The 26,299-nt window shown below is 38.2% G+C and overlaps 1 protein-coding gene across 1 annotated transcript in view; it reads right to left on the bottom strand.

The window, feature by feature from the left end:
• The window catches only part of GTF2F2 (general transcription factor IIF subunit 2), a 150,459-nt gene that overhangs the window by 96,820 nt on the left and 27,340 nt on the right, over positions 1–26,299 (bottom strand). The window lies entirely within an intron of this gene.

Below are 26,299 nucleotides of genomic sequence, written 5' to 3' on the forward strand. Positions count from 1 at the left end.
AATGTACATGATATTCATCAATATTGAGGAGAAATAAAATTTGACCCCTATCTCACACCATACAGAAAAAACAATTCCAGGTAGACTATAGATCTAAATATGAAAGACAATACAAAAAAGCTTCTGGAAAATGATGAGAATACCTTTATGATTTTGGGCACTGCAATGGGACACACAAAGCACAAATCATAAAAGACTAAAAAGTGGAATGCACCAAAGATAATAACTTCTGTTTACCAAAAGACACCTTTAAAAGAATGAAAAGGTGAGTCACAGAATAAGACACTTGCAACCCATATAACTAAGGGTTATACCCACAATTTATAAAGAATTACAACTCAAAAAGAAAAAGTCAACTCAATAAAAAATAGGTAAGAGATCTCAATAAGCATTTCATAAAACAGGAAATCCAAATGGACAATAATGAAAAGGACTCAACTTCATTAGAAATCAGGGGAATGTCAAATCAAACCACAGTAAGGAATCACTACACATCCATTTTTAACAGTTAACCTTAAAAATAAAAATTGGGGACGCCTGGGTGGCTCAGTCGTTAAGCGTCTGCCTTCAGCTCAGGTCATGATCCCAGGGTCCTGGGATTGAGTCCCACATCGGGCTCCCTGCTCAGCGGGAAGCCTGCTTCTCCCTCTCCCACTCCTCCTGCTTGTGTTCCTGCTCTCACTGTCTCTCTCTGTCAATAATAAATAAAATCTTAAAAAAAAAACAAAAAAATAAAAAAATAAAAATTGGACTATACTACTGGAGAAGAGTTAAAACAAAAAACCCACACTGCTGATGGGAATATAAACTGGTATAACTCCTTTAAAAAACAGTTTAGCATTATCAACTAGAAGAAAAAATAAATACAAAGCCCACACTTAGGAATATGCCTTTTAAAAATGTATGAACCGAGACAACTGTACAAAAATGTGATAGCAGCACTGGTAATGAGCCACAAATTATAAACACCTCAAATATCCACCAACAGTAAAAATGGATAAACTATGTTAAATACACACTTTGGAATACAGAAAAAAAATTAATAAGCTACTGCTATATACAACATGAATCAGTCTTAGAAAATAGTGTTCAGTTAAAAAGCCATGCTAAAAATGAGTGCATTTTGTATGATTCTTTTTAACAATCAAAAAGGAAGAAAAATATATTGCAAAGGAATGAAGACTTAAATGCTAAGAATTATGAAAGAAAAATAAAGTGATTATCATAAATGTCAATGATAATGGCTACCTTCGTGGAGGAAGGAGTGCATTATGATGGAGGAAGGATACAATACCCAGCAGCTTCTGACGGACTGGACATATTTCCTGTATGTGTTAGTGTTCACTTTTTAAAATATTTTTTTAAATTATCTATACTTATTTTTAAAAATAGCCATTCTGGAAAATTTTGGCAGTTTCTTATAAAATTTAACATGTAATTATCATACGACCCAGCAAATGCACTCTTGGGCATTTATCCCAGAAAAATGAAAACTTATGTTTAAACAAAAATCTATACATAAATATTCACAGCAGCTTTATTTGTACTAGCAAAAAATGGGAAACAACACAGAAGTCCTTCAATGAGTGATTATACTGTGATGCCTCCATTCCACGGAAATACTCAGTGAGAAAAAGAAATGAACTATTGATACATAAAAAACCTTGGATGAATGTCCAGGGAATTTAAGTGGGAAAAAAAGCATTTACATAATATTTTTTTAAATGATAAAATCACAGAAATGGAAAACAGATCAGTGGTTACCAGGGGTTAAAAATGGGGTAGGGGAAAGTAGGGGATGGGACTAGTAGGAAGGTAGCATGGTTACAAAAGGCTGAAACAAGGGATCCTTGTGGGAATGGAACTGTCTGTACCTTGAGAGTGGTGGTGGGTACAGGAAAGCACGCGTGATAAAAAAAATTGCATGGAACTAAACACATGCATGCATACACATCAGTAACTACAAGTAAAATTGGGGAAATCTGAATATCAGTGGACTGAATGGATGTGGATACCGATGGCAGTGGACTGTACAGTACTACAATAGATTGTACTATAGTTTGGCAGTATATTAGCGTTGACGGAAACTGGGTAAAGAAAACACAGGGTCTCTGTATTTTTTACAGCTGCACATGAATCTACGATTATCTCAAAATAAAAGTTTACCCAAAGTAACTGAAAAAATAGAACACATACTCTCTCTCTTATTTCTGTATCTATGTACCTTTATGACGTCTAGTTGCAATATTAACCAAATAATTATTTACTTCTTGGTGAAGGAAACTCTGGGTGATCTGAATGTTTCTGTACTGTTATATATGTATTTTTTAATTAACATCTTTTTCTTAAGGATTTTATTTATTTATCAGAGACAGAGAGCACAAGCAGGGGGAGAGGCAGACAGAGGGAGAAGCAGGCTTCCCGTGGAGCAACAGACCCGACACAGGATTCGATCCCAGGACCCTGGAATCATGACCTGAACTGAAGGCAGGCAAGGCAGGCACTCAACCAACTGACCACCCAGGTGCCCAACATCTCTCTTTTTATACAAATAACAAGTCATTACTTAATTTTTAAAAAGAATACAGTCCAAAACTTATACTTTAAAATTAGAAAACACAAAAAAATTTTAAAAGAAATAAAAAGACATCCATGTTCATGGCTTGGAAACAATACTGTTAACAGGTGACTGCTTACATATGGGGTTTCTTTTTGGGATGATAAAAATGCTCTAAAAAAGAGTGTGGTGCTGGCTGCAGGTCTCTATGAATATACTAAAAACCACTGACTTGTACACTTTAAATGGGTAAATTGTGTGGTGTATATGAATTTTACCTTAATAAAGCTGTTATATAAAAAAAGACAATATAATGCAAATACTCCTTTTCATTTTTAAGACCACTAAATAATATCAAGTTTACTCATAGATAAATTAGGGAATTATGAGCTTCTCCATCTCCCTCTGCTGCTCCCCCTTGCTTGTGCTCTGTCAAATAAATAAAATCTTAAAAAAAAAGAAAAAAAGGGGGGGCACCTGGGTGGCTCAGTCAGTTAAGCGTCTGCCTTCAGCTCAGGTCATGATCCCAGGGTCCTGGGATTGAGCCCCACACTGGGCTCCCTGCTCAGCGGGAAGCCTGCTTCTCCCTCTGACCCTCCCCCCTCTCATGCTCTCTACCAATAAATAAAAATTTTTTTTTAAGATTTTATTTATTTATTTGACAGAGAGAGAGAGACAGTGAGAAAGGGAACACAAGCAGTTTAGTGGGAGAGGGAGAAGCAGGTTTCCCGCTGAGCAGGGAGCCCAATGTGGGGCTCAATCCCAGGACCCTGGGATCATGACCTGAGCCGAAGGCAGCCGCTTAACCGACTTGAGCCACCCAGGTGCCCCAATAAATAAAATCTTTTTGAAAAATAAAAATAAAATAAATGGGGAGCCAAACCATGAGAGACTCTTGACTCCGGGAAACAAACTGAGGGTTGTGGAAAGGGAGGTGTGTGGGGGGAATGAGGTAACTGGGTGATGGGCTTAAATTAAGGAGGGCACATGGTGTGATGAGCACTGGGTATTATATGCAACTGATGAATCATTAACACTACACCAAAAACTAATGATGTATTATATATTAGCTAATTGAATTTAAATTAAAAATAAATAAAATATAAATGAAAATAGGGATTTATGAAAAATTCAAAAATACTATGCTTAAGCAAAAAATAGACAGTTTTTATTTTGGAGCTATTTATGATTTTATATTATTATTCTTTTTAAGGGGAGAGAAAAGAGCAATCCATAAAGAGAGAGTAGGATCTGAGAACCATACTAACTTATGCACAGATGAAGTGTTATACCTGGAATTTGCTTTAAAGGAATCCAGCAGTGGATAAGGCAGGTAGGAAAAGGAGCAATAGATAAGTATATGGAGATTCATATATTTTTCTCTCTACTATGTTTGAAAATTTCCATTTAAAAGATTCAAAGTATAACCTTAAGCACCAAACTTCCAAAGAATTATAACTTCCAAAGATTTAAAACATTATAAAATCAGTTTTACAAAGATATGTATAGTTCTACAGAAATAGTATAATGATTGGGGTGCCTGGGTGGCTCAGTCGATTGGGTGTCTGACTCTTGATTTTGGCTCAGGCCACGATCTCAGGATTGTGAGATCAAGCTCTGCATCAGGCTCTATGCTGGGCGTGGAGCCTGCTTAAGATTCTCTCTCTCCCTCTCCCTCTGCGCAAACCCCCCCCCCGACTCACTCTAGTTCTTGCTCTTAAAAAAAAAAAAAAAAAGGAAAAGAAATGGTATAGCAATTGATTTTCGAATAAATCTGATTTTCTAAAGAGCTTACACAGCACTAGAGTATCCTTCAAAATAAGGCTGTGCATGGCGCGCCTGGGTGGCTCAGATGGTTGGGTGTCTGCCTTCGGCTCAGGTCATGATCCCAGAGTCCTGGGATCGAGTCCCGCATCAGTCTCCCTGCTCAGCGGGGAGCATGCCTCTCCCTCTGCCTCTCTCTCTCTGTCTCTTATGAATAAATAAATAAAATCTTAAAACAAAACAAAAACCAAAACAAGGCTGTGCACTTTTTTTTTCTAAAGATTTTATTTATTTATTCACGAGAGACAGAGGCAGAGGGAGAAGCAGGCTCCCAAGGAGCAGGGAGCCGGATGTGGGACTCGATCCCAGGACTCTGGGATCATGACCTGAGCCGAAGGCAGACGCTTAACCATCTGAGCCACCCAGGCAAGGCCGTGCACTTTATAAAAGAAATTCTTAACGGTTTGTATTAAATATATATCACTTGACTAAATCTAAAGCAGATAAAATTTGTTTCTCCAGAGAGGAAGACAAACCATAAGAGACCCTTAATCATAGGAAACAAACTGAGGGTTGCTGGAGGGGAGAGGGGTGGAGAGATGGGGTAACTGGGTGATGGACATTGGGGGAGGGTATGTGCTTTAACGAGCACTGGGTTTTGTTTTGGTTTGGTTTTTTGTAGGTATAGCCAACTTTATTTTTTTCCCATGTTTTTTAATTTAAATTCAATTAATTAACATATAATGTATTATTTGTTTCAGGGGTACAGGTCTGCGCTTATGAAGCTTCTGTCTCATTCAGGGTAATTTGGTTGCTTCCTCTGAACCCCATCCCCTCCTTCCCCCGCTTTTAGACACTATTTGAGGATAGAACTGTGTATCTTTTCAAAACACTGGATTCTCAGGGCATGGTGTAATAGTGATCCCATAGTTGGTGGTCAAATTAAATCTGCCCAATCCACATCATGTTACCTGTTTTTCCTCCCAGAGTTCTTGAGGGTCATGTGGTAGTACTACAAAAGTACTTTCTAAAACACCGTACAGTTGGCTGCAAGTGAGGACTAATAATTAATGCAACTGAAAAGACCTTATACAGAATTATAAACATTATTAAAGCTAATTCTTCCTACTGAAGAGTAACTGCATGGAACAATGATCACAAAATGCAAGATCCTTCACAAAAGTTATTTAAAGCAAATTAAATTTAGAATGACAAATATTCAAGTGCTAAGGTATGAGAAGTACTGTGTACTGTGTGAATAAAAGTAATGGGAGAGAATAAAAAAGTCACTAGTAGTGAATGAGGCATTTGCCTGCTAGAGTGAATAAAGCTAACAGCTGTCTTTTAAAAAATACTATACCCAGAAATGATCAAAACATTCCTCATTCTTCAGTATGAGCAATAAAAGACGAAATAAAAACATATATAAAATATTTATAGCTGCGTGACAATTAACTTCAAAATGAAACTGAGTCTCTTATGAGAACATGGAAGCCCAAAAAAGATGAATGCCTGACAAATTCCAAGGATGAAATAATTACTTTTCTCCTCTCCTTTCCCCAAACTTTTATTCTAGTAGCACTGTCAGTCTTTGAGAGGCCCCGTACCCTAGCCCCTACCCCCCAGACGGTGAAATGCTGCCACTCTTCAACACTCCCAGAGCAGTTTCACCGAGATTCACGCACTTTCAGGAGTTACCATTTTCCTTCATCAAAGCAGTGGAAAGCAGTCGTCATCACAGCGTGACTCCCTCTCCAGTCCGTACCTACATCTAGTCCCACGTCACCTCATTCTGTGCCTCAGCCTTTACACTCTGGCAATGTTCCAAACCCATCAGGCTCTCAAACCTCTGCACATGCTGCTTCAGAAAGCAACAGGCGTGCTTTGCTTGCTTATGGCAGACCCTGAAATAATACTTCAGGTCTTAACTCTGATTCTAGGTTCTCAGTGAAGCTTCTGTCTCATTCAGGATAATTTGGTTGCTTCCACTGAACCCCATCCCTTCCTACCCCCCTTTTAGACACTATTTGAGGATAGGAACTGTGTATCTTTTCAAAAAACTGGATTCTCAGGGCATAGTGATCCTGAGAATTAAAATTAAATCTGCCCAACCCACATCATGTTACCTGTTTTTCCTCCTAGAGTTCTTGAGGGTCATGTGGTAGTACTACAGAAGTATTTTGTTAACACACCGTACAGATGCTTTATCATACATTTTTTTTAATTTTAATTCCACAAATGATGTTTTTATAGGCTAAACTTCTCTTTTAGATAGTGAATCACACTGCTTTTCATCTGAAACTATAGTGGGGAAATACAAACACCCCACTGGTTCCTACCGTTGAATTTCTTAATTCCCTAACCAAATAAGCTATGAGATTCCATTCCTAAAATGGGTCTGGTAACCTTCAGGAATATTAAGATTCTCAATCTGGGAACTGTTTTTTTTTTTCCCCTCCCCTAACTTCAAATGAAAGGAAAATCTATAGCATTCCAATATGGTTCCTTATTATTTGCTTAAGAGGTATACCATATCAGAATGCTTTGTAACAGCCATTCAAGACCCCCAAATTACTTAAACCTATTTCTTTTAGTTTTGTCTAGACTCCCAAAGCAAGAACTACAGAGCACATTATCATTCTGTCCTGTGTCCAAACAAGTATAACTTGGCTTTTTAATCACGTCTTCACTTCTCTGCTATTCTTTCTATGGCAGGAAAGACATGGACACAGAGAAAGGAAACTGGTCTCTAGTTCTATTCTCAAAATCATTCAGAGTAACTCTGCTACCTCAAAAAAGAAAACTGGACTTAAATCAGGCAGTCTTAAGCCCAAAAGTTGTCAGGGATGGGGTAGGTAAAATAAGTATATGAAAAAACAAGTGAATATGAAATAAGGAATAATGGCTACGCTATAGTCTGGCCATCTGAAGAATGAATGCCCTGCCTAAAATCATCACTATGCATTAAAAACAAAAAAGCAAGCCAAATAAAATAGGACTGCAGGATGGATTTACTTTCTTACCCCAGCACTATTTTAGTAGCCATAACACACAAAGATTCATGAGTTATACTCCTGAGTTCACTCCTAAATTTGATAATCCTTACACACTTCCTCTTCTACCTTTAAAATTAAGATCAAAGAAAAGAGCCATGAGAGCTATGTTTTCCAAATCAGAGAACACTACATCTGGGAGAGATCATTTTCAATAGAACAGAGTTTGCTAGCCCCTGTTTTACTCTAATAATGAACCACCATCTTTGAATATCTTGTCCTAAACCATCTTTGGTCTAGTACTTAAAACTCCACCTACAGTCTATGACTTTTCATTTTCCCAATATACTCTTTTATCTGTGCAGCAAAGTCACTATCTTTAATATCAGATTAGTAAAATGAGTTCTCTTCCAATCAATATCTCACTACACACACACTCTTTCTCTCTCTCTCTCTCTCTCTCTCTTTCTCCTCCTATTCAGAAATGATCTGGGTCAAAAGGCAAGTCTCCTCCTCCACTAATAACATGAGTAAATTACTATTTAAACAGCACTCCTTCTAATTCTATAAATTTGGCCAGTACGATTCTACTGGCTGAAGTAGCCGTGTATGTACCACTCTCCAACGTTGCACAAACCATGGGACAGACGCCATCTTGTGCTGCAGAGTCATTCTCAGGTTCCCAAACACAGGGTGAGCTTCTGGGGAAATCCGAACCAAATCAGGGATAATAAGATGTAACTCTACAGTTACTGTACTCTACAGTTAGAGTAGACCCTAATCCAAGTGACTGGTGTCCTTATAAGATGAAACCTGGTCACAGAGACACACAGGGGTATATGTGCACAGAGGAACAAGCACGTGAAGAGGCAGAAAGAGGTGGCCATCTGTACATTAAGGAGCGAGACCTCAGAAGAAACCAAACATGCTGGCACCTTGATTTTAGACTTCTAGCCTCAAGAACGTGGTGAGAAAACAAATTTGTTGTTAAGCCACTCAGTCTGTCCTTGTTGTTATGGCAGCCTCAGCAAACTAATACAATGTGATTTAATACCTATAATTAACTTTCTTGAATCAACTAAGAGATCTGGTAGATGGATTTTTAGAAAAATGTGTTTTCTTGTGCTTTGCTAATATTTTATTGAAATATAACTTATATTTAAGAAAAGTACCCAAGTTATGAGTTTATAAGCTTTAATGAATTTTCACAAGGTGAACACATCCCTGTAACCATCACTCAGTTCAAAATACAGAACATTGGTAGCTGTGCTTTCGGAATTCATGCATCCATTAAAGCATTTTCTATTCAATCTCTTATATATACCGAGGAACCTTATTTCCTTTCTAATAATTGTTTATTTTAGCTTTCAAGCATAAGTCTCACAGTGCCACAACCAGTATTATTTAGAAATACTGCAATATTAGAAATCCTAAACTTAAGGACTAACATGTTAAAAATAAGCAAATCATGGTTCTAGCATTTTAAAATTTTACTTACTTTTCTTCTTAACACAGACTATGGTTATCTTTGTGAGACCGTCTGGTAAACGTACCATTATACAGGCTCCAATTAATTTTTCTTTCTCCCACTTAACATATTTTAATATTTTTTTCTGACAAGACTTAGAAGCAAGTAAAGGCTTTGGGGGAGGTGAATGTTAGCTGAATCAGTGATGCAGTTAATTTATGTGAATTACTTTTCATGAATTTTATAGTCTTGGAATGAAATGGTTTCTCACAAATGACAGTTTTTTCAGCTAATGAGGCACTGTGTATACAGAATATTTTCCCCTTGCAACTGTCTTCCTGAGTAAAGTATTCAGTGGAGAAGTTCTATTGCTTTGAAGCAGTTATTTCAAAAAGCTGGAAATAGAGAATCTGCATATATGAAAGATGGGAGGCTGAAGTGAGAAAAAGAATCAGAGGTGGTATCTAACAGAGCCTTCTTGAGATCGTAACAAGAGTTTATGAAGGCTTTGGGGACGTCCAAATGAACAGAGGGGCAGGGATGAGAGGACATGTTTACCCAGTGAGACTGAGTCCCATCAGTGGGACTAATGAAAGCCTAGTGAAGGCAGTAGCAGCACAGTCAGTCATACCGGATGGGAACAGAGACAGGGCGGAAGATGATGATGGGTCAATCAGAATGTAACAGGAAGCTGACTTAGGGCACGTGGGTGGCTCAGATGGTTAAGCGTCTGCCTTTGGCTCAGGTCATGATCCCAGGGTCCTGGGATCGAGTCCTGCATCAGGCTCCCTGCTCCTTGGGAGCCTGCTTCTCCCTCTGCCTCTCTCTCTGTCTCTCATGAATTAAAAACAAACAAACAAACAAACAAAAAAACAGCTGACTGAGACGGCAGTAGAAATAAGCGGTGACTAGGGGAGAGAAAGCAATGTCGGCAGTCACACAACCATGAAAAACACCAATGTGTTCTAAAACTACATCTTGGCTTCCTCTTTTAAATCTTCCTGAACCTCAGTCTTAGAATATTTGGGTCTATTAAAACATGCTTTATGTGCAGCGTCCCTAGGAATCACAGTAGGGTTTAAAACCATCTGGATGCACAGACACATAGAAAGCTGAGGATCAAAGAACAAACACATCAGTGCTCCCACAAAAATACTTGTTTATGAGTGGTAGGTTGTAAAGTATGGCATTAAGTAACTTAATAAGAATTATAATACATTTGGTCCGCAATTCTTTTAAAAGGTGGGGTATATGTCAAGGTTATCTCTATAAAGACATCATTTTCACTTTCTGAGTAAAGGTAGAGCTACAATTTACTACCTCTATCTTGGTTTGGATTCTTCCAGAAGCTGACTTTATAAAAAAGTTTTAAAGTTTACGTAATTTATTTGTGAGATGATCCCAGGAAACTTTGGAAGAGGGCTGGGGAAAAGAGACAGGAAGAAATGAGTTAATAAAGAGATGAGTTTAGAAAATTGGTACCAGCTACATATCACTGTGGAAAACTGTTCTCGCTGCAGAGCTCTATAAGACATTGTAGGACATATGCCCAGAGGGGACATGAGGGTTAAGGGAGCTAGGTATTTACCCACCATATCCTCTCAGATACTGGTTGAGAGTGGTTCTCAGCATGAGTGTTAATATCCTAGCATTTCTGACCTGTCCTTCAGGAGGGCAGAGTGGCTAGCAGCAGAGAAACAGCTCAGACAGAGACACAGATGTAGAGATTTAGAAGTTGGCCAGCATGCACAGAAATGGCAAGGGCAGAAAGACTATGGGCAGACGCTGAAAGCATCCATGGTATTTATGCCACAATCCCTAATCCATGGGAGTCTGTTCCTAACTCGGGAATAAAAGAAAAATCCTTCATTTACAGGCTACAGAAAAAACTGCTCTAAATCACCAGGCATTTTCCTTTGCTGAACAGTATAGGTGTTCCTCTCAAGAAACTGTTTATGGTACATAACAAGTTACATAGTAAGAAAAAACCTACCAAATTCTCATAGTCAGTAAGGTTTTTGTAGTTATACGAAAGAAACCGAAACTGTGGGGTGCCTGGGTGGTGCAGTCGGTTAAGCAACCAACTCTTGGTTTTGGCTCAGGTCATGATCTCAGGGTCAGAGGACTGAGCCCCACATTGGGCTCTGCGCTCAGCATGGAGTTGGCTTTAGCTTCTCTATCCCTCTCCCTCTGCCCCTCCCGCTCATGCATGTGCGTGTGCGCTTGCTCTCTCACTCACTCTCTCTCTCGCTCTCTCAAATAAATAAATCTTAAAAAAAAAAAAAGAAAAGAAACTGAAGCTGGTGTGCTGTTTTTCTGTATGAGCAGAGAAGGCTACAACTTTTTTTTTTTTTTAAAGAATTTATTTATTTATTTGACAGAGAGAGACACAGCAAGAGAGTGAACACAAGCAGGGGGAGTGGGAGAGGGAGAAGCAGGCTTCCCGCAGAGCAGGAAGCCCGATGTGGGGCTCGATCCCAGGACCGTGAGATCATGACCTGAGCCAAAGGCAGACGTTTAACGACTGAGCCACCCAGGCGCCCCAGAAGGCTGCAACTTCTAACCATAAAATATTCTCAAGACAAGACTCTTTTAGAGGGGGAGGGGGAAAACACAGAATGTGTCTGTAGGGGTTTTTGTTCACTTCTTCTTTTGGAATAGCTAATGATATAATATAAGCAAGAAAGTGTGGACTGATTATACACATAGAGCTTTTTTTTTTTTTAAGATTTTTTTATTTATTTGACAGACACAGTCAGAGAGGGAACACAAGCAAGGAGGATGGGAGAGGGAGAAGTAGACTCCCTGCTGAGCAGGGAGCCCGATGCGGGGCTCGATCCCAGGACCCTGGTATCATGACCTGAGCTGAAGGCAGACGCTTAACGACTGAGCCACCCAGGCACCCTACATAGAGCTCTTAAAAAAATAATAATAATCAGCTGCATTTCTTTTCAAACACGCTGGCTCTCTATTAGTGTTTCACCTCTGGACAGGCCAGTTAGACAACTTTTATTTCAGAACTTAAAAACGTTCACTAAGTTGTTTTGCATTAAAGACATATAAACTGATCTGACTTTCAAGAGATTTTAAACTTAAACTCCAAGAGGTTTATCCTTCTTGCTCAATTTATTTTATTTTGCAAATAAGAAATACTGTAAATTGAGGTTTGTATACAAATTGTATATAATGTCCCCATTGTTTATATTGACATATAGTGATACAGTCCCTATCATATTAACTATCTAAATTAATGAACATTTTTTATTCCATTCATCATATAAATTCTTATACCACCTGCTTTTATTTTATTGTTAACCTTTGTTTTAAAAGCCCTCTATTCTTTAGAGATTGGTCATATTGCATTAAAATTTTCTTCTTCATAAATGCATCCATTTATTAACTTTAACTATATACAATCTGAAAATAATCCAAATACATTCAGTAAACACAGCTCAGGAACTCCCCCCATCAACAACGACACAAGTTAGACATCAGTGCCTCAGTACAGCTCTAGAAATGATTTCCTTTTTGTCTTTTTTTTTTTTTTTAGTTGACACCCAATGTTCTCTCACTTCTTTATCAGCCAAATTCCTTAAACAGTTCTACAGAGGGTGCTCACGCCTTCATAGTAATATAAATGACTTGATGAATTGTATTTTCTCCAGTGGTACCTTTACAAGTGAACATTGTGAGCTGTGCAACTGCAAACCACTGTGATTTCAGATAGAACTGAACCATACATCAGAAGAGGGGAAAAAAATCAAGGAACATTGGATTTTGAGCATGATAGCTCCCACTGACTAGATCTATGATGATACTGGAATTACTGTTGTTTTTTTTTAAGGTATTCTAATAGTATTCTGGTTGTTTACTTTTAAAAAAGGAATCCTTATGGAGACATGTCCTGAAGAATTTTAGGACAGAATGATATACTGTGTGAGATTTTCTTTAAAATGATCCATGGGACTCCTGGGTGGCTCAGTCGGTTAAGCATCCAACTGGTGATTCTGGCTGAGGTCATCATCTCAGGGTCATGAGATCGAGCCCTGCATCGGGCTCTGTGCTGAGCGAGGAGCCTCCTTAAGATTCCCTCTCCCTCTGCCCCTCTCCCCCCTCCTTTCTTTCTCTCTTCTCTATAAATCTATTAATCAATCAATCAGTCATCCTGTGGGATACAAAGGGCAGTGGCTGTGGTATAGCTGAAACAAGATTAACTGTACTACTTCTCTACTACTGTATATGCTTACAGATTTTCCACAATGAAAAGTTAAAGAAAAAACTGGGGGTGGGGGAAGGGAAAAGAAAGTTTATTTTTCTTTCCTGGTAAGCTTTCATTATTATTCTTTCTTTCTTTTTTTTAGAGATAAGGAGAGGAGGGGGGTAGAGGGGGAGGGAGAGAAAGAATCTTAAGCAGGCTCCACACCCAGCACAGAGCCTGATCCTGGGCTCCATCTCATGACCCTGCAATCATGACCTGAGCTAAAATCAAGAGTCGGATGCTTAACTGACTGACCCACCCAGGCGACCGTTTCCTGGTAAGCTTTTACCATGAATAGAGATGAATACAGATAATTCTGCTCTACTAATATACTAATATATAAGTGAGAAATCAGCCACATTTCGACTTTATATTGCTTTTTCTCTTTACTAAATATGAATCTTTAAGCTTGAAGAATTAAATCAAGCTTGAATTAAAGTGGATAAGGTAGGAGGAGACAAGCCATATCTTTCTAAATGTAAGAATTTTTTCATGAGCAATAAAAAGCCATGTGTAAATCACAATATTTATTTGCTCTAAGAGTTTTCTTCAGTCAGAACTTGTACAAAGTAAGAAAAATGTGCTTTTGTGATCATGGTAAACACCCCAAATTGTTTTAAAGAAGTAATGTGACAAACAATGGCTAGTGAAAAAATATGATGCTTAAGAGTAGATATTTTTTAAAAATCCGTATAAAGATAAAACCTCAAGGGTAGTCTCCTAAAAGCAAACAAATTTCTTCTGACACAATAAGAGAAGAAAAGCAGGAGGAAAGGGAGAGGAGGAGGAGAACAAAAACAATTACTGGGGAGGTAAACAGGTTTTGGTCACTCCTGTTGGCACCTTCAAAAAAACCCCATTTATTTTATGACTTTAATATCACCAGTAGTTATATCAAATAGCTTGTCTGCTAAAAATAAAAATAGCTTCTCTTATATGAGACCATGGTTTCTCATCCTTGGCGCTACTGACATTTTGGGCTGGGGAGTTCTTTGTTGTGAGGGGCTGTCCTGTGCAGGTAGGCTGTTCATTGGCATTCCTGACCATTAGTTAGCTGCCAGTAGCAGTCAGCTGTGACAATCAAAAATGTCTCCAGCAGCTGCCAAAGTTGCCCCCAGGTAGGAACCACTGCACTAATTATATAAAGATACACACCTAGAAAGCAGCAGATTAAAAATATATTCATCATCTGCAGACAATGATTAGACAGATTATTTTTGTTTCTGCAAGGCAAATCCAATAAGTAATTTATGAAGGAACTGAGCAGATTATTTTTGTTTCTGCAAGGCAAATCCAATAAGTAATTTATGAAGGAACTGAGCTTTATAGTAGGTAAAACTATTTATCACTGTGATAAAAAAAAAAAACCAGTAACAAGGGTACATAGCCTTATAGAGCCTGGGGAAGCAAAATTCAACAGGGCAATGATGGGGGAGGAGTGCAAATATGTATGAATAAAGTGAACCTAATATCTTTTTACATAAGTAGTTTGTTCTTAATCACTGAGAGAATGTTAAAAAATCTACCATAAATCCCTCAAGCTGGGTGGAGACATACAGGATTCCTTTTATTATTCTACTTCAGTGTATGTGTAAAATCCAAAATAAAAAGTTAAATTTCTTCCATTCTCTTTCCTTTTTTTTTTTGATGCTGCCTTTTAATCACAAAACTGATCTTGCATTTACACTGTAAACAACTAATATGAGGATCAAGGGCACAAGCTTATAAGCTGCACGATGTTAGTCAAGTTATATCCTATGTAAACCCCATTTCTCTCATCAATAAAATAACAACAGTACCTACACCTCACAGGTTCATTGCATGAAATAAATGAAATAATTCATGTAAAGTGCTCACAATAGTGAACAAAATATGTCTCAGTGGGTTACCTATTTCTGTTAGCTATAAAGATATAAATGTTATAAATATTTACGCCTCAATAAAAAGTTCCTTCAATTCTTCCAAATCAAATAGCTACGAAAATATAAAATGACACTAGGCACTTTGTATCATGGTCAGTGTAATCAAGAATATAGTTCAAATGTAGGCTTCAAACTCATTTTGGTAGCCCTTCCTATTCTGTTATGAGGTAGCTTTTTGTCAGCTCTGGGTACCCTAAAAGTGGGACTAATGAGACTGTAGGGAAAGGGGCTGCTACTTTTTTTTTTCTTACATGGAAGCCTTCAGTACTCTATCCATTTTTTTTTTTTAAAGATTTTATTTATTTATTTGAGAGAGAGAGAGAGAGCATGAGAGGGGGGAAGGTCAGAGGGAGAAGCAGGCTCCCTGCTGAGGAGGGAGAAGCAGGCTCCCTGCTGAGCAGGGAGCCCGATGCAGGACTCGATCCCAGGACTCCAGGATCATGACCTGAGCCGAAGGCAGTCGCTTAGCCAACTGAGCCACCCAGGCGCCCATATCCATGTTTATTTTTAAATACATATTTATATATATTTTAAAATATACAAATATATTATGACTTGCATCTTATTTCTACTGGACAGTACTTTTCTAAAAAATAAACTCTACCCCCAATGTGGGACTCAAACTCACAACCCCAAGATCAAGAATCACATGCTCTAACTGACTGAGCCAGCCAGGTGCCCCTCATATTCTTTATTTTAAAAATATGTATAAGGGGGTGCCTGGGTGGCTCAGTCATGATCCCAGGGTCCTGGGATGGAGCCCCATGTTGGGCTCTCTGCTCAGCAGGGAACCTGATTCTCCCTCTCCCTCTGCCTGCAGCTCCCTCTGTTATGCGCGCTCACTGTCAAATAAATAAATGTTTAAAATACAATGAAATAAAATAAGATAAAAACATGTATACGGGCACCTGGCTGGCTCAGTTGGTAGAGCATGCGAATCTTGATCTTGGGGTGATGAGTTCGAGCCCCACACTGGGTGAGGCACCTACTTAAAAAAATAAAAATTAAAAAAAATATGAATTGCTTTTTAAAGTAATAAATTTTAAAGTCTCAGATTCTTTTTTCTGTAGGGAATTACTGTATTAGTACTATTACCATATCAACAGAATACAGTTTCAAGCAATAAAAGTATAAAGCCAACCAAGTAATGTGTCTTCTCTTTCTATGAGAGGCTATGAAACAGAGAAAGAAAAATCAGCTACACTGCATTTTCTCCATTTTAAATTTTGATGTAAGAATAATACACTTATGCTCAAAGAACTAGAGACAAAACCGTGTCTCTGTGCAACAATCTTGGATGAGGTTTAAATAAAAAAATAATGGCAATAAAGTTATTTGAAACAGCCAAAGAAAATGACTTTCAAAAAATTAAGATAGTTTAAAACAATTAAGATAGTTTTAAATTAACATCATTCCAAGACTTAGTTTTAATACCTCAAGTACTATACACTGTAAAATTGATTTTACCCTGTTGTATTTGTTTTGTTAAGAAGCCAAGGTCTTCCTAAGATGTTAAGTATACATGAATCAAAACAAAGAACCAACTTTAAAGCCTGGAAGCTATAGAAAATCAAAAGAAAAAAGAGAAACATGTTCGTACAGCCAATCAGTCCCTCCAGGTACAATAAAAACCTCCTAAGTTCTTCTTAATGGCTTTACAAAACAGAAAATTAGGTTTGATGATAAAAAATGAGCATCACAGGGCGCCTGGGTGGCTCAGTTGGTTAAGCGACTGCCTTCGGCTCAGGTCATGATCCTGGAGTCCCGGGATCGAGTCCCTCATCGGGCTCCCTGCTCAGCAGTGAGTTTGCTTCTCCCTCTGACCCTCCCCTCTCTCATGCTCTCTCTATCTCATTCTCTCTCTCAAATAAATAAATAAAATCTTTAAAAAAAAAAATGAGCATCACAGAATTTTAGGAACAGGCAAGTAAAACATACAATAAAGATAAAAACTCGATGCTTTCTGACATCCTCCATAAAAATCACGAACAAGGATACAGAAAAGACAGAGGTTCAAAAAAAGTTAGTTATTTAATAGAAATCACAACCCAAACTTCCAGGAGATTTTAGGCAATAAAATTTAAGCGGAATTTATGAATAACAGAACTGGAAATTTAGGTTACTTTAACAAATTCATAGCAATGACTAAAACTGACAGCCAAATGTGTTAATATTCCTTGCATAAATTATAGATCAATTCTTCTGAAGAATAATACTATAAATATTATCTAACTCATATTCAAAACATTGACAGTGTGATTACCACAATACAGATATAGAAGAGACTACATTACCAAAATAAAAAATGCATGGGTGGCAAGGCTAACACAAAATTTAAAAGTCTTCAGGGCGCCTGGGTGGCTCAGATGGTTAAGCATCTGCCTTCAGCTCAGGTCATGATTCCAGGGTCCTGGGATCAAGCTCCACATCGGGCTCCTGGCTCAATGGGGAGCCTGCTTCTCCCTGTCTGCCTCTCCCCCTGCTCATGCTCTCTTTAAAAAAAACAAAAACAAAAACAAAACAAAAAACACTTAAATGTCTTCTTTTATCCTTATACCTTTTTTTTAAGATTTTTATTTATTTATTTGAGAGAGAGAGAGAATGAGAGATAGAAAGCACGAGAGGGAAGAGGGTTAGAGGGAGAAGCAGACTCCCTGCTGAGCAGGAAGCCCCATGTGGGACTCGATCCCGGGACTCCAGGATCATGACCTGAGCCGAAGGCAGTCACTTAACCACCTGAGCCACCCAGGCGCCCCTATCCTTATACTTTTCACTGATAAATCAGTATTTCTCACATGGGATTGAATTTTTAAGTTTCTCATTCATAATTACTTTTGATCACATATTTTATACTAAATTCCAGGGAATAAAAAAAATTCACAGAGTAAAGAAACAAAAGAAATAACAACAAAAAGGCTTGTCAAGATATATGCTACACTAAAAAAAGCTCTATTCAATATAAGCACTGAACTTTCCTAATTGCTATAAATTTGGATGACACTGCTTAAACTATCTCTAAAGAATTTTGTTTTCTTCTAATAGATACATAAGTCCTGGAGATCTAATACAGTACAGGGACAACAGACAACAAAACTTTACTGTAAACATTAAACTTGCTAAGAGATTAGATTTCAAATGTTCTCAGCACTAGAGGAAATGTTAATTATGTGACATGATAGAGGTGTTAGCTAATGCTACAATGGCAGTCATACTGCAGAATAAACGTATTGCTTCAGTATGTTGGACACTTTCACTTACAATGTTACAAGTCAATTATATCTCAATTTTAAAAATTATCCTTATTTTCTATTTTCTCCTTTTTAAGTGATAATTTCTAAAATACATTATTGTGGGGCGCTTGGGTGGTTCAGTCGGTAAAGTGTCTGCCTTCAGCTCAGGTCATGATCCCGGAGTCCCGGGATCGAGTCCTACATCGGGCTCCCTGCTCAGCGGGGAGTCTGCTTCTCCCTCTCCCACTGCCCCTGCTCATGCTCTCTCTCTCAAATAGAAATAAAATCTTAAAGTAAATAAAATAATTATTATGTATAAAAAAAGAATTTTGTTTTCTTTAGTAAAACTGTTAATAAGATTTTTGTTGTAAGGGACTGCAGACTCTCACAATGAGTCACAATAATATGCACTAAACTCCAGGACAATGGTTATCTCTGGATAGGGAGATGGGATGGGACCAGGAGAAAGAAAATGGGATGTCAACTATACCTAAAACATTTTATAGCCTTAAAACAAATATGGCAAATATCAACAGTTATGAAATACAGCTGTTACACACTAGTTATACTATTCTCTACAATTTATTATAGGTTTGAAATATTTCATTAAAAAAAGTAAATCGGCCTTAATGAATTTAATTTGTGATTCTAAATCTTAATGTTATCCTTCAATTCCAATTTTTTCTTTTTCTCCTCACCTTCATCCCCAAATTATTAAATCTACAGTGTATACCAAACATGTATTTATGCACGCATACCTGAATATGAAAAGAATATAAACATGTCTTTTACTGTCTTTCCAGGCACTGAATAAAGGAACATTTTCTGCTATTAGGTTTAACTTCAGAGAGTAGACCTGGCTTAGGCAGTTGGTAGAAATTTCAAAGCTGAACCAGCCACAAAACTTGGTGGCAGTTCAGGAAATACACAAAACACTAAAGTCATACATTTTTGGTTCAATCTGCTCTTCCTGAGAAGTATAAGATTGCCAGAAACTGGTATGATTCCAAATGTTCAGTGGCATGGCCGTTACTCAAGAGTAAGCAAAAAATCTGGCTTCCTTACTCCTTCTACAGGGATTTTTGCACATAATTAGGAAGAGTGGAAAGCCTGGGGGCAGCCACACAAACTATGGTTATTAGACTCAGGTATCTGGAAGATACTTTCTCAAAAACGAATGGGATAAGCCCAACCTTTCTTTTTCTTTTCTTTTTTTAAAGATTTTATTTATTTATTTGACAGAGAGGGACATAGCGAGAGAGGGAACACAAGCAGGAGGAGTGGGAGAGGGAGAAGTAGGCTTCCCGCGGAGCAGGGAGCCCAATGCGGGGCTCGATCCCAGGACACTGGGATCATGACCTAAGCCGAAGGCAGACGCTTAACAACTGAGCCACCCAGGTGCCGCTAAGCCCAACTTTTCAAAGAAACAACCAAGAGTACTTGATGCCATTAATAAAATTCAACTTTCAAAATGAAAATTAGCAGTTTTGAAAAATGTATACCCACCATAAGCTTGACAACTATTTAAACCTAAAGACTTTCTCAGTGATGTTAATGAGCGCAAAATTTGATATTATATATCAACATGTAGAAGAAGTGCATAACTCAGTGAACCAACATTCTCCAAATGATGGACATATGATGTTACAAAATCATGCACAGGTAAAAGATCCATTCAAAGTACTAGATAAAACCTATGGATTTTTTTTTTTAAGATTTTATTTGACATAGAGAAAGAGAGCACAAACAGGGGGAACCACAGGTAGAACAAGAGGGGGCAGACTCCCCACTGATCAGGGAGCCCAATTCACAGCTCAATTCCAGGACCCTGGGATCATGACCTGAGCAGAAGGCAGATGCCTAACAGACTGAGCCACCCAGGCACCCCAAAACCTATGGATTTCAATGTAACAGAGTATAAAAAGTTTATACTGTAACAAACCTTTAAGAAACTACCCCTTAGAGAATTTTGGTGTGATATCAAAAGAATATGCAAAATTATCAGAAAATTTCATTAATTACTCCTCCCTTTTGTAACTTCATATTTGTAAGAAGTCAGTTACTTCAACCAAAATTAATATACCAGTATAGATTGAAGGCAGAAGTGGACAGGAGAATCCAGCTTGTCTTTTTAAGCCAGACATTAATGTGATTTGCAAAATGCCACATTTCCCCCTAGTTCTTTGTTGAAAACAGGGTTTTTTCATAAAAATGTTACTTCCTGAAACCAAAAAGTTCAAGAACCACTGCACTAAAGGAGTATAAAATAATTACAATTATGATACACAAGGCTAAATAAAATCTGAGTCCCATTGCATGGTAACTAGTAATAAGCACATGGTGCAGATTTAAGCAATAGAACGTAACTCATGTTTAAAGGCAATGATAGGAAAAAAAAATTCAACAAAAGAAGAAACAGCTTGGGATGCCTGGGTGGTTCAGTCCGTTAAGTGTCTGCTTGGATGCCTGGGTGGTTCAGTCTGTTAAGTGTCCGCCTTCAGCTCAAGTCATGACCCCAGGGTCCTGGGATCGAGTCCCACATCGGACTCCTTCTGCCTGCCGCTCCCCTTGCTTGTGCTCTCTCTCTCTCTCTCACTCTCTCTCTCTGACAAATAAATAAAATCTTTAAAAAAAAGAAGAAGAAGAAGAAGAAGAAACAGGTGTAGTTTGAACACTAAGAACCACATACACATCTAAGTAAAACTTAATTCAAATCTCTGCAAATTTTACAACTAATATCCCATTCTCAACAAATGGGGGAAATGTATCAAGTTAATGTTTCCCACTAACAAAAATTCAACTTGAAATAAAAATACTACCCATATTTATCCTTCACTTACCATTCTTGCCGGATAATCCACACAAGGCACATTATAAATTCTACAGTATTTCCAACATAACTGGTAATTCAGCATCTTCAAAGAGCATTCCCACAGATATAACAGTTTTCTTCAAATTCAAACTGACACATTCTAAGACAAATAGGTGTTGGTATATGTTACCGAATTCAGGCTTGAAAGTAAATAAGGCAGGCCACAACCAAATAAATTCTCACATACTTCCAATTATCTCAGCTGCTACAGTATCCAGGGAATAGGGCTTATTATAATGTGTACAGTGGTTAACCAAGTGTTACAGGACACACTGCTAAACTACTCTGATTAGCAAAAAGAAAGTAATCAACTGTGCCAAAATAAAAATATAATGAGCAAGAAATAAAGTGAGAAACAAAGGAATTTAATATTCAATTTTGAACCTCAATTGTCTTAAGAAACTTTGAAGGAAGTCACTAATAAGCCATCTCACTTAAAAACCATTCTAAAATGTACCTTTAGAGTAGTAATTCTTAGGAGAAAATAAACTATTTTAACACCTCTGCTTTAACAAGCCCATCCAATATTGGCCAATCCTAGCCCAAACACGATGGAGATAAGCATGAGACATAGTATCCTGCCCACAAAGTTTAATTCAGGGGCAAAATGACTAATACAAACCTTACTGCCAAGAGTCCAGATGAAGGAAGAATCAAGAAAGACGAGAGCAGTAAAGGAAGGGTGGCTTTGGCTAAAAAAGGCAAACAAATCCCTGACAGGGGAAAAACAAGGGGAAAAGCAGAGGCAGATGCCAGGAAGCTACTGTAAAAGAGAAGAGATTCCAGCAGATTGGACCAGAGAGGGTGGAGAGGATGGGTGGTTTTCACAGGACTGCTTCAGAGGACTGCCTAAACATTTACATGTGATTTTTACCATAGAATCAAATGGGGCACCTGACTGAATGTGAGAGTAAGAGGAGACTAAGACTTATCAATGGCCAGGAGAACAAAAGAATGATGACATATCACTGACAGAAATATGAACATATGGAGAATAAAAGAATGGGAAAATCAGTATGATTTTTATATCAACAATCCAAGCGGATTACCTGTTAAGACAACTAAAGATGGGACTGGACATCAGATGAGAGCCTAGACCTTTGTCACAGCTACCACTCTGGTCCATGTCTCTGTCATTTTTCCCGATTACCGCCCTAGCCTCTAGCTTCCACCCTTGCCCTCTTGGTCTCTTCTCAACCTGCCAGCCAGAGGCAGTCTTTAAAATGTAAATCAGGGGCACCTGGGTGGCTCAGTCGTTAAGCGTCTGCCTTTGGCTCAGGCCATGATCCCGGCCGGGGTCCTGGGATCGAGCCCCACATCAGGCTCCCTGTTCAGCGGGGAGCCTGCTTCTCCCTCTCCCACTCCCCCTGCTTGTGCTCCTGCTCTCGCTCTCTCTCCCCCTGTCAAATAAATAAATAAAATCTTAAAAAAAATGTAAATCAGATCAAATCTCTATTCTGCTCAAAACCTCCAATGGCTCCCCCTTTCGCTCAGAATAAAATCCCAGATCCTTCCAGTTTACAAATCCCTTCATGATTTGCCACTGCTAACTCCCTTCCTCTCCAGCCTCCTATTACTAATAGCTTATTCCTCTTCCCGTTGGCCCATCTATTCCACCCCACACCGACCTCCTTGCTATTCCTGGAACATGCCAGGTTTGCTCCCACCTTAGGGCAAATGTGTTCCCTCTGCCTTGAAAACTCCTGGCTGGCTAACTAACTCCATATGGCTAAGTCATCTGAAGGAGTTCAAGGCTGTTCAAATACCATCTTCTTTCAATGGGCCCATGCTGACAACACTGTTTAAACTTGCAAGCCCGAGGGTGCCTGGCTGGCTCAGTCGGTAAAGCATGCAACTCTTGATCTCAGGGGTCAAGAGTTGAAGCCCATGTTGGCTGAGTACAGAGCTTACTTAAAAATAAAATAAAATATTAAACTTGATAGCCCCACCTTCGACCCAGTACTCCTGATCCCACTTTCTGCTTTTCTCCCAGATAATTCACCACCTTCTAGACTGCAATACGATTTACTCATTACATTTATTATTTGTTGGTGTTTCCTCTTACTAAAATGTAAGCACTATGAAGAGGCTGGGATTTTGCTCACTAACGTATCCCAAGTCTAAATAAAAGAGGTCCTGCAAACAGTAGCTACAAATATCAGTTTGTTGAATTAACGAACTGCTGCAGAGGGGTCAAAGATAATGAAAACTTAGAGCAAAAACACCACCGTGGTTCTATCAGCTCTAATCCTGCCCATTTCCTCCAATATTGTCTAACTCAGTAATGGTCTCACCACTTATCAAGATGCTCAAGCCCAAAAAGCCTGGAAACCGGGCGCCTGGGTGGCTCAGTTGGTTAAGCGACTGCCTTCGGCTCAGGTCACGATCCTGGAGTCCCGGGATCGAGTCCCGCATCGGGCTCCCTGCTCAGCAGGGAGTCTGCTTCTCCCTCTGACCCTCTTCCCTCTCCTATCTCTCATTCTCTCTCTCTCAAATAAATAAATAAAATCTTAAAAAAAAAAAAAAGCCTGGAAACCATTCTGGACTTCCCACTCACCCAATTCCCCCAATTAATTCATTACCAAAAACTGTCTACTATCTCTAGAACCGGATTCTCTTTTCCACTCCCACTGCACCAAATCAAACTTTTTCATCTCTAGACTATCAAGTACACAACTGAGCTATTTTGCTTTGATGTAACCAGGACTATTTAATGGATTTTAGATAGATTATGACCAAGCATGACAGGTAGGAGAAAGCAAAGTGAAGAACAGGATATCTGAAGGAAAGAAAAATGTATTTTATCTTTACTTTCTTTCCTCCTATTCAAGGCACGCTTACTTCAAGGTCCAGCTCAAATATTATCTCCACTTTTGAAGTCTTTCCCAGTTCTTGCAATTAAAGTACTTTTTTCTTCTTTATACACAGCTCCATTAGAACACTTTCTGTAGTATTTTTTCCACATACCAGTTGCCCAGCTGAACAGAAGTCTAGTCTTATTTTTTTATTAAAGATTTTTATTTATTTATTTGAGAGAGAGAGAATGAGAGACAGCACAAGCAGGGCAAGGGGCAGAGCAAGAAGCAGACTTCCCACTAAGCAGGGAGCCCGACAGGTTTGATCCCAGGACCCGGGACCATGACCTGAGCCAGAGGCCGACGCTCAACCAACTAAGCCACCCAGGCAACTCCAAGTCTAGTCTTATTCTAACACAGGACCTAGCATTAAAAACATCTGTTAAACAGATGAATGAACAACAACTTTTAGTCTAGAATTTGCAATTATAAAGAAAACCTAAGTTTGAACAAAGGTAAGGGTGTAAATTATAAAAGAAATCTAAGTTATTTAATTACCAATGGTAGATTAAAATACTAAACCAAAGACCCAAGGGGAAAAAAATAAAGACCAAACACATGAGGAATTTCTCCCTAGACAAGGGTAGAGAGATATGGATACTAGCTAATAAAAATATTTAATAGGGAAATAGATTTAGAATTTCATAGAGAAATGTGGAGTAGAAAAAGGGCTAACCCCAAATAGTCCTTAAAAATAAAACATGTTCCCTCAGATAGGAATACTCAACTAGAAACAAATTGTGTTCATAAAACACTCATGAAATGCAGATTGTTTTAATTAAGGAGACAATGTAAAAGATATCATCAGTCCCTCTAATTCCATCCCCACAAAGATACTCTAATATGTAGAACTGAATCATTAGAAAAATTGGTTCAAGGGGACCTCTCAAAAACCAGCAAAATGTGTATTAATAGAAGGAATAAAGTTATTAAAATTAAACTCAACACACTGAACAAGTGAGGTTTTAACTCTTCTTAATAAATTCTACATTTTACAGACCTATGGACTATTAAAAAAAAATGAAGAGCCTAAAAAAGCAATTTTTTATAAGCTAATACAGCTCTATGCTTGAGGGAAAACATAAAAATATTTAAGATAATGCCTGCTTTATGTATATTTCATTGTAAAATAAATGGCTTTACTCACTGTAAAATGGCTCAGTTATTCATACTTTGGCCAGTTCCTAATCATCCAAGGTAATACTAAAGTGTGGACTCTGAAGCTTTTTTGGGTCACAGACCCCTCTGAGTCTCCAATGAAAGCTACAGTCCTGTCCCACAGAAGAATATGCATACATATATATCTTTTCATTTTTTTTAAGTAGGCTCCACGCCCAGTGGCAGGCCCAATACGAGGCTCAAACACACAACTGTAAGATCAAGACCTGAGCTGAGATCAAGAGTGGGATGCTCAAGAGACTGAGCCACCCAGGCAACCCTATATCTAGCATTTTAAATATGTCATGCAGTCACCGAGCCTCTGCTGTCTACTTATGACTTCCTAGAGATTCAAAGAACTCAGCTGTAGAACTGAGACCTTAAAGATTAGAAATGGCAAATGACATAATGCTCCTCCAAAAAGCAAATAAACTGTTAATTACAACTCTACAGAGCTTTCTTCTCGGTCATCGAGGCAATCAAAAAACACCGAACATAAAAATCTCTACTGGCTGAAGTTCATCAAATGATATACACACAGATGAGCTAAAAATGCATGTACATGCCTTAATAAACTTGAAACCTAAAGTGTTTAAAAATAAGATCTAATATAGGGGCACCTAGCTGGCTTAGTCACTAGAGCATGCAACACTTGATCTTGGGGTCATGAGTTCAAGCCCCACATTGGGCCTGGAGCTTACTTAAAAAAAATAAACACACATACACACATACATACATACGTGTACATATATCCATATATCCATATATCTTAGAAAATAAGATCTGAAATTAATAACAGTAATAATAATAGTTACTGAGCATTATGTAGAGTACTGTTCTAAGTGTTTTAAAAAATTACTATTTATACATAAATGTAAATAATTATTATTACATTTCACAAGTAAGGAAAATTAAAGCACAGAAAGGTACAAGAAGAGCCAAGGAACAATGACATAAAACAGAAATTACAGAGATTAAGAAGCAAACAATTCCTTATAGTGTGCAGCATCTAACAGCAACTTAGATCTGCATTTGTATTACCAGAGTTCTACAAAAAAGAACATATTGTCCAAACTCCAGAAAAAGGATGGCCATCTTGATCCTCTTCCACATCCCTGCCAAGATAATCCTTGTAATACCATATTCACTTTGGAGTACACTGTAACCAGAAATGTGAACACAAAATGTTCAAAAAGAGCACAATACTAACTAAAGGATTTAT

Source organism: Eumetopias jubatus, unplaced genomic scaffold, assembly GCF_037043125.1.
Source record: "Eumetopias jubatus isolate StellerSeaLion01/CBP00866 unplaced genomic scaffold, mEumJub1_p1.0 scaffold_3, whole genome shotgun sequence".
Lineage (NCBI taxonomy): Eukaryota > Metazoa > Chordata > Mammalia > Carnivora > Otariidae > Eumetopias > Eumetopias jubatus.